The sequence below is a fragment of the Spermophilus citellus genome, assembly GCF_964194105.1.
Source record: "Spermophilus citellus genome assembly, chromosome: 8".
Classification (NCBI taxonomy): Eukaryota; Metazoa; Chordata; class Mammalia; order Rodentia; family Sciuridae; genus Spermophilus; species Spermophilus citellus.
The window spans coordinates 58,019,803-58,032,693 of record NC_138189.1 but is presented as its reverse complement, the minus strand read 5'-3'; the positions used below and the strand labels follow the sequence as shown (position 1 = coordinate 58,032,693).

The following is a 12,891-nucleotide window of genomic DNA, read 5'->3' as shown; positions in this document are numbered from 1 at the left end:
TTTATTTCATCATCAAATCTAAAGCTTAGTTTTGCTGGATATAAGATTCTTGGTTGGCATCTATTTTCTTTCAGAGTTTGATATATGTTGTTTCATGATCTCCTGGCTTTGAGGGTCTGGATTGAAAAATCTGCTGAGATACAAATTGGTCTGCTCCTACATGTTACCTGATTCTTCTCTCTTGTGGCTTTTTAGTCTATCCTTTCGCTGTATGCTAGGCATTTTCATTATAATGTGCCTTGGTGTTCTCTATTAGAGCTATTTTAATCTCTTTGAGCAAAGTCATAATTCCCTGATTCTCTCTCTTTTTTTTTGTCTTTTGTTTGTGGGTTTACCAGGGATTGAACTCAGGGGCACTCAACCACTGAGCCATGTCCCCAGCCCTATTTTGTATTTTATTCATTTAGAGACAGAGTCTCACTGAGTTGTTTAGCATTTCTTTTTTGCTGAGACTGGCGTTGAACTTAGATCCTCCTGCCTCAGCTTTCTAATCTGCTGGGATTACAGATGTGTGCCACCACACAAGTCTTTCTTCTCCTTCCTTCTTCTCCTTCCTGCACTTTTCGCAGTCAGAATTGGTCTCACTCACCATTTGATTCCCTCAACAATTTGTTGCCTGCTTCACTAGGGTCTTTATAATACTAGTGTCATTTGATTTTTTGTCCATGCATTTTAAAAAGCAGCCAACTCTTCCAGACTTTATAGGTGTTCACTACTGAGTAAAAATTATCTGGGATTCTGGATGGGCTAGTTGGTAATTATCATAGGCAAGCAGACTTTGCTGTTGGGATCTTTAGCCAGGCTAGTCCATTGTCTTTGCTCTGAGAGCATGTGGGGTTACTGGATAGGCTCCACTATCTAATGAGACCACTGGCTAGACTCTGCAATGAGGCAGAGCTACTGGCTGGGCACTGCAATTGTCTCTTTTTAGGCAGAGATGCAGGCTGCATTCATTAGTCAGGTAGTATTGCTGTATTTGGACAGGGTCACAGTCTGGGCTCCAATGATACAGCTGTTGCTTGGGACAAAGAGGAGCAGAAATTATGCTCAATGGGTATGTATAGTTGAGACTTGTCTCACTGCATAAGAATAGCTTTAGGGTGGGTAGGCTTATATGAGGATGGAATGAATGCATGTTTGGACTCCCATACTGGGTAGAGGGAGCCTCTATGCTCTGAAGAAATGCACAGAGAGCCTCAGGTTGGTTCTGAGACTGGGAAGAATGACTGTCTAAACATTCGAGCCAGGTATAATTTTTCCTTGTGTTTCTGGCAGCAGTCAGTTCAGCTTAATGGATAAGCTGTTCTCTGATCACCATTGCTGGAAGAAAACACAGAACTACTACCAAGATCTTCATGCTCACCCTGTAGTCCGAATCCCTTTCATTGTTTCTACCTGATTGCAGACAATCTAGCCATGTTTTGATTTTTATTGTGCCCCATGAGGCAAGACAGGAGTGGCCTGTTGGAAATATCCCACAATGCTGGGTAAACTAGATGTATACTTCCACTTCTCTTTTCCCAGTGTTGTAACTGTGGACCCAGGAGAATCCTCTCTGTGTGGCACCATGCCAACATTAGTGGGGGCAATGTGGTCAAAGTGAGACTTTCCTCTTATCATTCCAATGTGTTTCCTGATTTGGTTTTCATTCTGTTGTCCACCTTTTAAAATACCCTTTTGATTTCTTCTCTGATTCACAAGTTGTTTAGAAGTACGTTGTTCAGTTCATTGGGGAATTTCCAGATAGTACTATTAAAGATTGTTAATTTAATTCCATATTATTAAGCAATTCTCTGTCATCTCCCTTAACCCTTTGAAAGCAGCATCATTGAGAGTAGATAAATTGCTTATATGATAATCTACCAAAGAAGAAGTGGAGAGAGCTAATTTTTTAAGAGTGGCTAGTTTTCATTCACTAATTTGCATCACCTTGTTGCCTCAGAATTTTAGCTTTATTCTTAATATTGTCCTGTGGATACCAGAAAATTTGAGCACTTCTGATTTCTATTTCATAGGGGCAATGAGACAAGTGACAGTCTTCTCTGCAATTTCGTGTACAGGCAAAAGCACAAGTTAAATCATTGCCAACCCACTGTCTTTTAAACCAGCTACCCTCGACTGCTGTTACTCCCAGACCCCATTCCACATGGGCACACCAGTCCCTGAGCATCTTTAACTTCCTCCATTCCTCATGATCTGTCATGCTCAGTCCCTTTAACCATGGTTTCCATTTTTATGAAATGGTCTTCTCCTTTACTTGAACTGCTGAATCTTCTAAGTCTCTCCTTAATTGACTGTGGCACTTTCTGCAGTCAGAATTGGTCTCACTCATCCTTTGATTCCCTCAACAATTTGTTGTCTGCTCCACGAGGGTCATAATCTTGTGGTATTGCTATTTAGCTGCTTCCTTCTCTACTAAAACAACTGGGGACAGTGACTATACCCAAAACAGGGCTGCCACCTAGTGTGTACTCAGTAAATCCTTGCGGAATAAAAAGATTGATATAAATATTAATTCCATTCAATATAGACATCTACAGCACAGTGAACACGTTTTTAAAATGCCAGTGAGTAAAGAAGTGAACAAGATTGAGGAAAGATTGAGATGTTAAATTTTCATGGATCCTATAAAAACACAATAATTTCTTTTCTTGCCTCCAGATTATCCATTCTGATGTTTAGTGGTCATTTAAGAAACAATGTGCCCTGGAAGCACCAAAGAGTGAATTTCTCAAGTCACCAAGCTAACCTAGCCTTCAGTGTTGTAGGTCCATCCGAGGTGGCTTTAATCTCCTACAACAACCAGTCCTCAGTGATTTATGTATTTATCTATTTATTGGTTGTAGTTGGACAAAATACCTTAATTTTATTTATTTTTATGTGGTGCTGAAGATTGGCCTCACATATGCTAGGCAAGCGCTCTATCTCTGAGCCACAACCCCAGCCCCCTCAGTGATTTTTTTTAACAGAATATTTCAGACAATGATATATAAAACTAAAGAAATATCTGTACATATTTACGAATAATCAGACTAGAAAAACAGAAATATCTGAGGATACTTTATTTGTTAGAGCTATCTCACATAAAACTTTTCATCATTTTATAAATTTATAAGTTTTGTCAGTTGTAATTTAAAAAAAAAAAATCACACCAAACAATGACGACTCACGTTGTCTTCTTATCCTCCCTCTGAAACAACACAAAAATATATATTAAGTACTAATTAAATGAACAGGCGTAGAAGGCAATGGGCTCTATTACCTTATGTCAGGGAAACAGCACATGAGGAAGCCTTCAGATGGCATTCTCTGAAGGCTTCGAAGTAAACTAATCATTTTTTTTGTATTAGCTGAATCACTAATTTAACATTTTAGGCGTAAATTTGTCCCAGTGTATTTTTTTAAGTAAGCTTCTAAAATTAAATCACATTTATTTTTAAGGCACTTCCTAGCATCTCTCTCACTATGGGTAGATATTTGGGTAGAATCAACATTATATTTAGCCTCATCTGGATTCATTGTTACCTGAAGGAATTTAAACTCCCAAAGCAGCACGAGTTTTTGAAATCAGTTTTGGACCCTGTAAATTAATAACAAATAAAAACAATCAGAAAAAGGAATGGATGACCATGCCAGTCCTACAGGTCACTCTGTAGCATCTGGAGTGAATTCACAGGTTTGTATATTAGTCAATTGAGAAATTAAGGAGTTAAACTCTAAGGTCAACAAGCTGGGACAGTAGAAGCCAGAGAGGGAAAAAAATGTGTTGTCAACTACAAATTCAGCTAAAATTACTAAGCAATTGGTTTAAGACAATTCTTAGTGACTTCTCTGTTGGTATACAAAGGCATGCTCCTTAATGAGTTCAAAACACTTTTTAAATTCTCTCAATATCCTGTTTGCGCAATTAATTTGTTAAATCTTTTTAATCCCTTTAACAATATTGATAAATTTTAGGCCAAAAAAACCATTTAAATTATCATCAATTACTTAGAGAGTCACTTACTAGTTTTCTCTACTAGGAAATAAATCAAAATTGCCAATTTGCCATATAAAATTAGAATTCTTCCTAATATTTTAGTGGGGAAAAGGTAATTATTTTAAAAAACCCATGAAATTCTTCAATCTATTTCTATATGAAATTTAAATTATTTTAAAATCATTATTTTAAAATTATCCATCGATAGATTTTTGTTTTCCCTTTTTCACTACAGAAAACTCCACACCAAGGTTTGCATGTGAAAATGAGCTGTGCTCACCTCTTGTGCAAAGCAGACTTCCTGCTCCTGGCCCTGGCAGCATGTCTCCAAAAGGCCAGAGAAATCTGCAATGACAGCCTCAAGCTGTTCCTCTGTTATTTGTGGCTTTTGCTTCACAAGGTTAATGAGAAACCTATGGTTTTAAACAACACAAAATAAGAGAGAAGTCTGTTATACACTGGTATTCTTCTACAGCTTCCTCCTAGAGAATTTTCAAAGGTCTAGTTACACTCAGCCCAAACCACCAGTCCATCAAACCTTCTTCAGTCTTAGCGCACACACCTGTCTAAAGCGCTCTCATCAGAAAGACTGAGGCTGGTCCCATGCCAACTTACCACTGGTCTGGACTTTTGTAGAATATAGATAAAATACTATTTTATAATTCTGTCATACTTCTATGTAGTGAATGAAGTGTGGTCTTTTTCTTACTTGCCTAAAATATCCTTTGCTGTTCTCTCCTCTAAAGTGTGTCTTATCCATACTCAAAGGCCCAGATTTCCAGACCCTACCACCCACCATGATCACACCTTTACTTAGCACTGGTAGCACCAGTTACCCCTGTACTACTCATTTAGCAATGCTTTCTCACTGGAATTTGTTGATGGGCCTGATTCTGGACTCTCATGGAGGAATGCTTATCTTGCTCACTGTTCAGCAGGGAAGTCCTAACATAGAACGCTATGTATTAGGACAAAGTGCTGTCAGAACACTGGCAAGCTCAATGTCCTTGCTTCTTTGACATCAACTTATTCCCCTGTTAGTACAAGGTCAGCCTGTGTGGCAGGTTCTGAACTCCTGGTGTCTGGACTCCTGAAATATGATATGTTGTGTATCACTTCTGGCCTATCATGACTGTTATATGTAAATTGGCATACACCCACTATAAAAGCTATTTTTGCTGCACAATAAAGCAGACAAAAGTTCCCTGAAACTGCTTTGGGAGGGGTTTCTCCTTGCCCTCAAGCTCCCCCACAGGAAGGGCAGGCCCCTCAGCAGGAATTAGTGTTGCCTGGGGCAATTAGGAGAGCAGGCAAGAGCCTTAAAACATGCCTCAGGCTGTGATGGAGAAAAAGGGGAAGAACAGGGTTTCCAATGAAGGAAGAGTCTACAAAGCAAGTGAGTTTTAACATGCATGGGTGTTTGGAGAACGTAAGTTCCACTATCTTGCATTACCGTCATCATTGCAGAATGGCTCCTACAATTAATGCAATGTATACTTCATTTCTGAACACCCATGCCACAAGGTTGAATCAAATATGATTATTCTCTATAAAGCATACTGTAAAAACAGACTCAATTAAGTGTCCTCCTCTGCTTGCAATAGAAGTAACTACACTCACTGCAAAGATACACTTTAATCTCCCTAAATAGATTGTTCCTTTTCCCTTAGCCCCAAAATGCATTAAAACAGAGACAATTTTTCTAAACAGGAGATTGTCTGCCCTAGTGAATTTTCCAGACTAAACTTCCAATGAGTCTATGAGAACAGAACTATTTTGAAAGAATAAGTGTTTGGGGGATAATATGTTGTACTACTCAGCCCAAGAGTTGTACATATGCAAGATACAACTTTCAACTGCTACTTGGTATTGTTGGTCTCCTCCATACTAGCAAAAGACAATTTCTTATTCTTGTTTCGTTGCTTGAAGTGCTACACCCTGAGGTGGGAAAGTAAGATGGAAGATGAATTTATCAGCAGAGAATGATGGAGGAACATAGATTCTACCACGCGGCCTGCGCAGTGGTTTCATTAATGAGGTTCTGGCATTAAGTTAGTTAGAAGAGATCAAAATAAAACACACAGACAGTACCTTATTTTACATTGCTAGGACCGAAACGGCTCGCCTCCCTGGTTCCCGCCTCCAGCCGCCCAGCAGGGCAGCGAGGATTACTCTGGGCTAGCAGGGGAGAGAGAGAGCGAACACGCCTGGGAGCAGCCTTTTATTTGGGGGAACAAGAGATTCAGGGGAGAATTCCATCCAATGAAGGTTGAGGGGGGGCTGTACTCCAAGGTCAGGGTCAGTGATTGGGTCTCCAGGGTCAGTGGTCACGCACACCCCCACACGGATGGGCTCTCTCATCAGGAAAGGGTCGGGATAACTCCGACACAGCCAGAGTGCCTCAGGCCCTTAACGGGAGTCACCCAATCACGTGTCAGAATGGCTCCCCACAATAGATCATAGATTTTCAAGCTGCTGAAACGTGGCCTATGAAGAACTGCAATACTGACCAACAGCAGGTTGAATCAAATATGATTATTCTCTATAAAACATACTGTAAAAACAGACTCAATTATGTGCCTCAAGTGCATGCAATAGAAGTAACTACACTCACTGCAAAGATAGGCTTTAATCTCCCTAAATAGATTGTTAATTTTCCCTTAGCCCCAAAATGCACTCAAACAATAATTAAAACAGAGACATGGCCTATGTTGGCATATGAAGAATTGCAGCACTGGCCAACACCAGAGTTCACAGGAGTCACTTCCTGCCTGATATACAACTGCCTAATAATAAGGTCACCCTGATTAGAAGGAGAAAGAAGAAAGCAAGGAGATGGGACATTAGTCACAAAGTTGGTTCAGATTTTTAAAAAACTCTTGTAATTATTTTTATTTATTTATTTATTTTTACAAGATTTTTATTTTTTTCCTTCTTTTCTTTTTTTTAATTTTTATTTTTTATTAGTTTCTTGAGACAATACAATGATCTTGACATATCATACATTTGGTTCAAATGGGCTATGAATTATCATTTTTCCACGTGTACAGATTGCAGGATCACATTGGTTACATATACATACAGCAATACTAGTGTCTGTTGTATTCTGCTGCCCTCCCTATCCCCCCCTCCACTCCCCTCCCCTCCCCTCACCTCTCTCTACCCAATCTACTGTGACACATTTCTCTCTCTCTCTCTCTCTCTCTCTCTCTCTCTCTCTCTCTCTCTCTCTTTTCCTTTTCCCTCACACCATCATATATGTATTTTGTATAACGATGAGGGTCTCCTTCCATCTTCCGTGCAATTCCCCTTCTCCCTCCCATTCCCTTCCACCTCTCTTCCCTGTTTAGTGGTAATCTTCTTCTCATGCTCTTCCTCCCTACTCTGTTTTGAGTCACCTCCCTTATATCAGAGAAAACATTCAGCATTTGTTTTTTAGGGATTGGCTAACTTCACTTAGCATAATCTGCTCTAATGTCATCAATTTCCCTGCAAATGCCCTGATCTTATTAGTTTTTAGTGCTAAGTAATATTCTATTGTGTATAAATGTCACATTTTTTTTATCCATTCATCTATTGAAGGGCATCTAGGTTGGTTCCACAGTCTAGCTATTGTGAATTGTGCTGCTATGAACATTGATGTAGCTGTGTCCCTGTAATATGCTCTTTTAAGGTCTTTTGGGTGTAGTCCAAGAAGGGGAATAGCTGGGTCAAATGGTGGTTCCATTCCCAGCTTTCCAAGTAATCTCCATACTGCCCTCCAAATTGGCTGCACCAATTTGCAGCCCCACCAGCAATGTATGAGTGTACCTTTTTCCCCCCACATCCTCGCCAGCACTTGTTATTGTTTGACTTCTTAATGGCTGCCATTCTTACTGGAGTGAGATGGTATCTTAGAGCGGTTTTAATTTGCATTTCTCTGATTGCTAGCAATGGTGAGCATTTTTTCGTGTATTTGTTAATTGATTGTATATCCTCTTCTGAGAAGTGTCTGTTCAGGTCCTTGGCCCGTTTGTCGATTGGGTTACAATCGATGGTCGATGGTACAGAATAGAGGACTCAGAGACCAATCCACAAAATTACAATTAACTTATATTAGACAAAGGTGCTAAAAGCATGCAATGGAGAAAGGATAGCAACAAATGGTACTGGGAGAACTGGAAATCCATATACAACAAAATGAAACTAAATCCCTTTCTCTCATCATGCACAAAAGTTAACTCAAAATGGATCAAGGATCTAGGAATCAAACCAGAGACTCTGTGTCTAATAGAAAAAAAAGTTGGCCCTAATCTCCATCTTGTGGGGTCGGGTTCCAAATTCCTTAATAGGACACCTGTAGCACAAGAGTTAAAATTAAGAGGGCTGGGGATGTGGCTCAAGCGGTAGCACGCTCGCCTGGCATGCTTGCGGCCCGGGTTCCATCCTCAGCACCACATACAAACAACGATGTTGTGTCCGCCGAGAAATGGAAAATAAATATTAAAAAATTCTCTCTCTCTCTCTCTCTCTCTCTCTCTCTCTCTCTCTCTCTTTCTTTAAAAAAAATTAAGAATCAACAAATGGGATGTATTCAAACTAAAAAGTTTTTTCTCAGCAAGAGAAATAATAAGTGAGGTAAATAGGGAGCCTACATCCTGGGAACAAATTTTTACCCCTCACACTTCAGATAGAGCACTAATCTCTAGGATATACAAAGAACTCAAAAAGTTAAATAACAAAAAAACAAATAACCCAATCGACAAATGGGCCAAGGACCTGAACAGACACTTGTAATTATTTTTAATGTCCAGCAACTTACAATTAATATTGAAGGAAATTTTGCTATGTGTGAAGGATCATGTGTTGCCATATCATAAATTCAGTGTTTACCCATTTTGGAGGGATAAATCTTACCTTTTAGTGACAGATGTTACCTTATTGATGTTGAAGACAGTCCTTCAGCTATTTGATACCAGCTATTGAAACCCTTCCAAATACCTAATTCTAAAGGGAGAAAAATAGAACTTTTCTCTGATTCATGAAAATCAGCACATGGTTGTTTCCTGTGTATGTCTAGTTGAGCCTTACTTTCAAGATACAATGGATCACTTTCTGAAGATAAGAATTGTACAAACTGAGCTCTCTCACATCTATATATCCACACATACACACAGCTAACACAAAAGAAATAGGGTCAATATTCATGTGCCATGAAGGCTTTCCTAATGTGGAATCCTCCTGCTTTCTTCTTAAATGCATAGGAAAAACTTTCAATAAGTGTTAACATGCTTTGTGTGTATACTACATTTCAGCTTAATGCTGTATGAGTTACTGAGATTACCTAGTTTAAGAAAGCTGTCCTAAAAAGGTGGTACAATTTTTATTCTCAAATGTCAGATGAAAAAGCTGAAGCTTAGTGACACACATATTTTCTCCATTGTAACATAACTAATAAGTGGTGAAATGGGCTGAACATACAGGAAGACAGCCCCACAACCTCCACTCCTTAATCATTACACCACCTGGCATCCCTACAGCTTCTCAGTGAAGAATCCAATCATTGATTAAGGTAACAATCACAGGAAACTCTCCTTTTGCTCCTAACCTTTGGTGACATGAAAACTAATTAACAAATAATTCCCCATGATCAAAAAGAAGAGCAAGATAAAACTGATATATGATTTTGTTCACAATTCTGACGTTAAGGAGAAAATAATTTTAAGCACTTCAATCTATAATTATTTGTATGACATGAGTGATGAGAAAGTAAATATTATTGCTGTTAGTAAATGGAAAGTCATTTTACTCTTTACAAGATGAGATTTATTTACACTGTTCTATACTTTATATCTGTTAAAAAGGAACGAATTGCCCTGATATCATTATAATGATAAGATTGTTCTACAAAGGGCAAAAATATAAGAATGGATCAAGTCACATGACAAATTTTAGTCTATTGAGGGTACAGCTTTTTCTTTCTTTTGCAATATTAAAGTAAGCATTTGATGAGCAAAAAGAGGAAATATGAGGTTAGTATTCCATCTTTCCTGTACAGAAAGCTTGCCCAGACATTGTGCTGTAGCCTGGCTGCATTTCCACCAGCCCTTCTAGAAGGACTGGAGTCCTAGCCACAGGCCAACCATTTGGAGCTGGGTTCTCACACTGCCTCCAACTGCACCTCACTGAAGGAGCTTGCTAAAGCCGTCTCCATGCTGGTTTCTCCCATTTCCCCTACATGGGAATTAGAAGGCCACTTCAAGTCAAGCAGCAGAAACCAGATAAAAACTAAAGAAAACACTCACTGCTCCCTCACCACAAGCCAGTTGCTTGTCCTGGCTGAGTTGGCAACACGTAGCTGTCATGGTGGCCATTTTTCTGATGAAGGCCATCAGCTCAGCCAAGGTCAGCTGAGGCACTTTCTTCACATAAGCAATGAGAAACTTGAAGGAAGCATTTTTCATCAAGTCCTACTGAGTTCCTCATGAATTTCTGGATTCCTTGCTCCTCTCAAAGACACTAATCTGGTATCAGAAGATTCAGTATTTGGACTGACCTCTGAGAATGATTTAAAAATAAACTTAGGTTAACAATCAAAATAATGTAGCATTCACAGCATATCACTACAGTTAAACCTCAGAGGAAGAACAGAAATACGTTGTTGTTTCAAAAGAAAAGGGAGGACGTCTTAGGTCTTTTCGAGTCCTGCTCAGTCTTTCAAGGCAGTAGCTCTGTACATAGCAACCTATGCCCAAATTATACTTTTTGTAAAACCCTTCTTGGAAACTGAGATGAACTTTATGTTTGTGGCCTCATCTTTGATGCCAAGCATCTGGAATCATTGCAATGAGTGGATGGAAATATTAAAAATATAAATCGTCCAGAGATCCCACACTTTATTGTCCCCTTGGGCTCTCTCCTGCTTTGGAGAGATTGCAACAAATATGTTAAGTGCTTGATTCATTTGAGCTGGCCAAGTAGGGGTTGCATAGGGATGAGGGATGTAAAGGTGGGTGTGCAGAATATAACAGGAAGAGAAGGGACTTTTTTTTCAACTTGAGCAAGCATCAGACTTAAAATGAAACTATAGAGCACTATTTGTTAAGAATGAGTTGTGAAATAGTAAGCACAGAATGAAACCAAGCCTGTAAAAATTAAAAAAAAAATACAAACTATTATGAATATAAATGACTATGTAAACTCCTAGACAAAAGTGTGGTATAAGTAATTACCTCCAGGAACAGGGAAAAGAGGCTTAGTGTTGAGTACAACCCCTTAACTTCTTTACAAGAAACTTTAAAGATGCTTGTACTTCATCAGTTCAACACATTTTAACCAATACTGGATATAAGTTCCTCCAGATCACCCAACCCTCTCTTCCATTAATGCTTCTACAAATTTCTAACACATTTCATGTATTTTCATCCTAAACTGTCATTAAATTTCTCCAAGAATGACTTGGAGAATTTTAAATCTAAATTTTAATTAGTCACCTTAAAAGTCATCTCTCTTTTGTCTCTCACTAGTTCTCAGAGAATCCCAGTAGGAGGAAGAGACAGGTTGTAAATGCCTTATCCCTGCCACAGGTGTTATTGTTTCATAATGTTAAAAGGCTATTTTGAATGTTTATAACCCATAACTCAGATGAGAATTAACTTTTCTTTTCATGAAGTAGCCTCTGAGGAACTAGAAGTCCTCTGCTGAAGTGGGGTGGGAGACAGAAAATTGAAACTTTCACAGATCCACAGAATTTTCAAGGATGGAAACACACTTTTGGAAAATAACAGTCCTGGATCACAATATTAGATTCTTTTCATTTTTTATTAATTACAACATAGAGCAAAGAGGTCAAATGTTTGAAAAAAAGTTGTGTTTCTTAGAGTGTTGATTTTACACCAACAGAAAAGACAAACAGATGGATAAAGTCTTTGTCTCTTTCTCTTCTCTGGTCAGGCTGAAAAACAAAAAGAGAAAGATAGAAGAGCTGTTTGTAAAACATCTTATATTTTCCCAATCTGTTACAACTAATGCTAAATTGCTTCGATTGTCTTTCTACAATTTCCACCAGCAGAAACAATTTAAACCTTCCAAAGCTTAGCTGGGTTTCCCTTCTGCTGGGCAAGGGCACAGGACACACCAACATGTTGTGAAGTGCCCTCTTCTTCAATGGTTCCACCAGACTCAAGTCAGAGGCCTCTATCACCACTCCTCAGGGCTATTTAGCACCTACTCTTACCTAAGTCATATCTAAACAAAAAAATATCTGCTCAAATTTGGAAACCTAGGAAGACATTTTTTCCACTTAGGACTGAAACACATCACATTTGGGAATGACAAAATTTTTGGAGATACAAAATGGCTATTCTTTGTTTGGATGCACAAGTAGTATTATATGGTCAAATAATCTGGTTTTACCAATACTTTATTTCATTGCTATTCTATTTTTAAAATTCTGTTCCAAAAAATAGTCAAACATGTTTATGCTCAAATGTCTATGTTTTACAGTGGACCTTTTGTCATAAGAAGAAAAAATTCTATTATTCTATTATATTAAATTCTATTATATTAGCATAAAAATTTAGGAGCGTGTTATTCATTCTACACTGGAAATTAATGTAAGATAGATTGCTTATTAAATTATTAGGTTGAACCATGTGAAACCATTGATATTCAACTGTTTTTAACATGCAAAATGTTCTTTCATATGGTTCTAACACTAGAGTCTCTGCTCGTGAGGCATCACTGAGAGGACTCTGCACACAGTTCACATATGTCAGAAGAGGACAATGGTTAACTCAATTCCTGCTGGAATTTTGAAATATGACTCCAACTCTTACTAGCTTGGTTGCCCCTTAGGTAAATATATTATATAACCCATGCCTTTATGTGACCATTTATTCATCTACAAAATGAGAATAATAAGAGTACCCAAC

General features: G+C 38.5%; 1 pseudogene across 1 annotated transcript in view; it reads right to left on the bottom strand.

Moving 5' to 3' along the window:
• LOC308654680 (afamin-like) overlaps window positions 1-12,891 on the bottom strand; it is a 106,083-nt pseudogene that overhangs the window by 20,120 nt on the left and 73,072 nt on the right. The gene's annotated exons all lie outside the window — the stretch shown is intronic.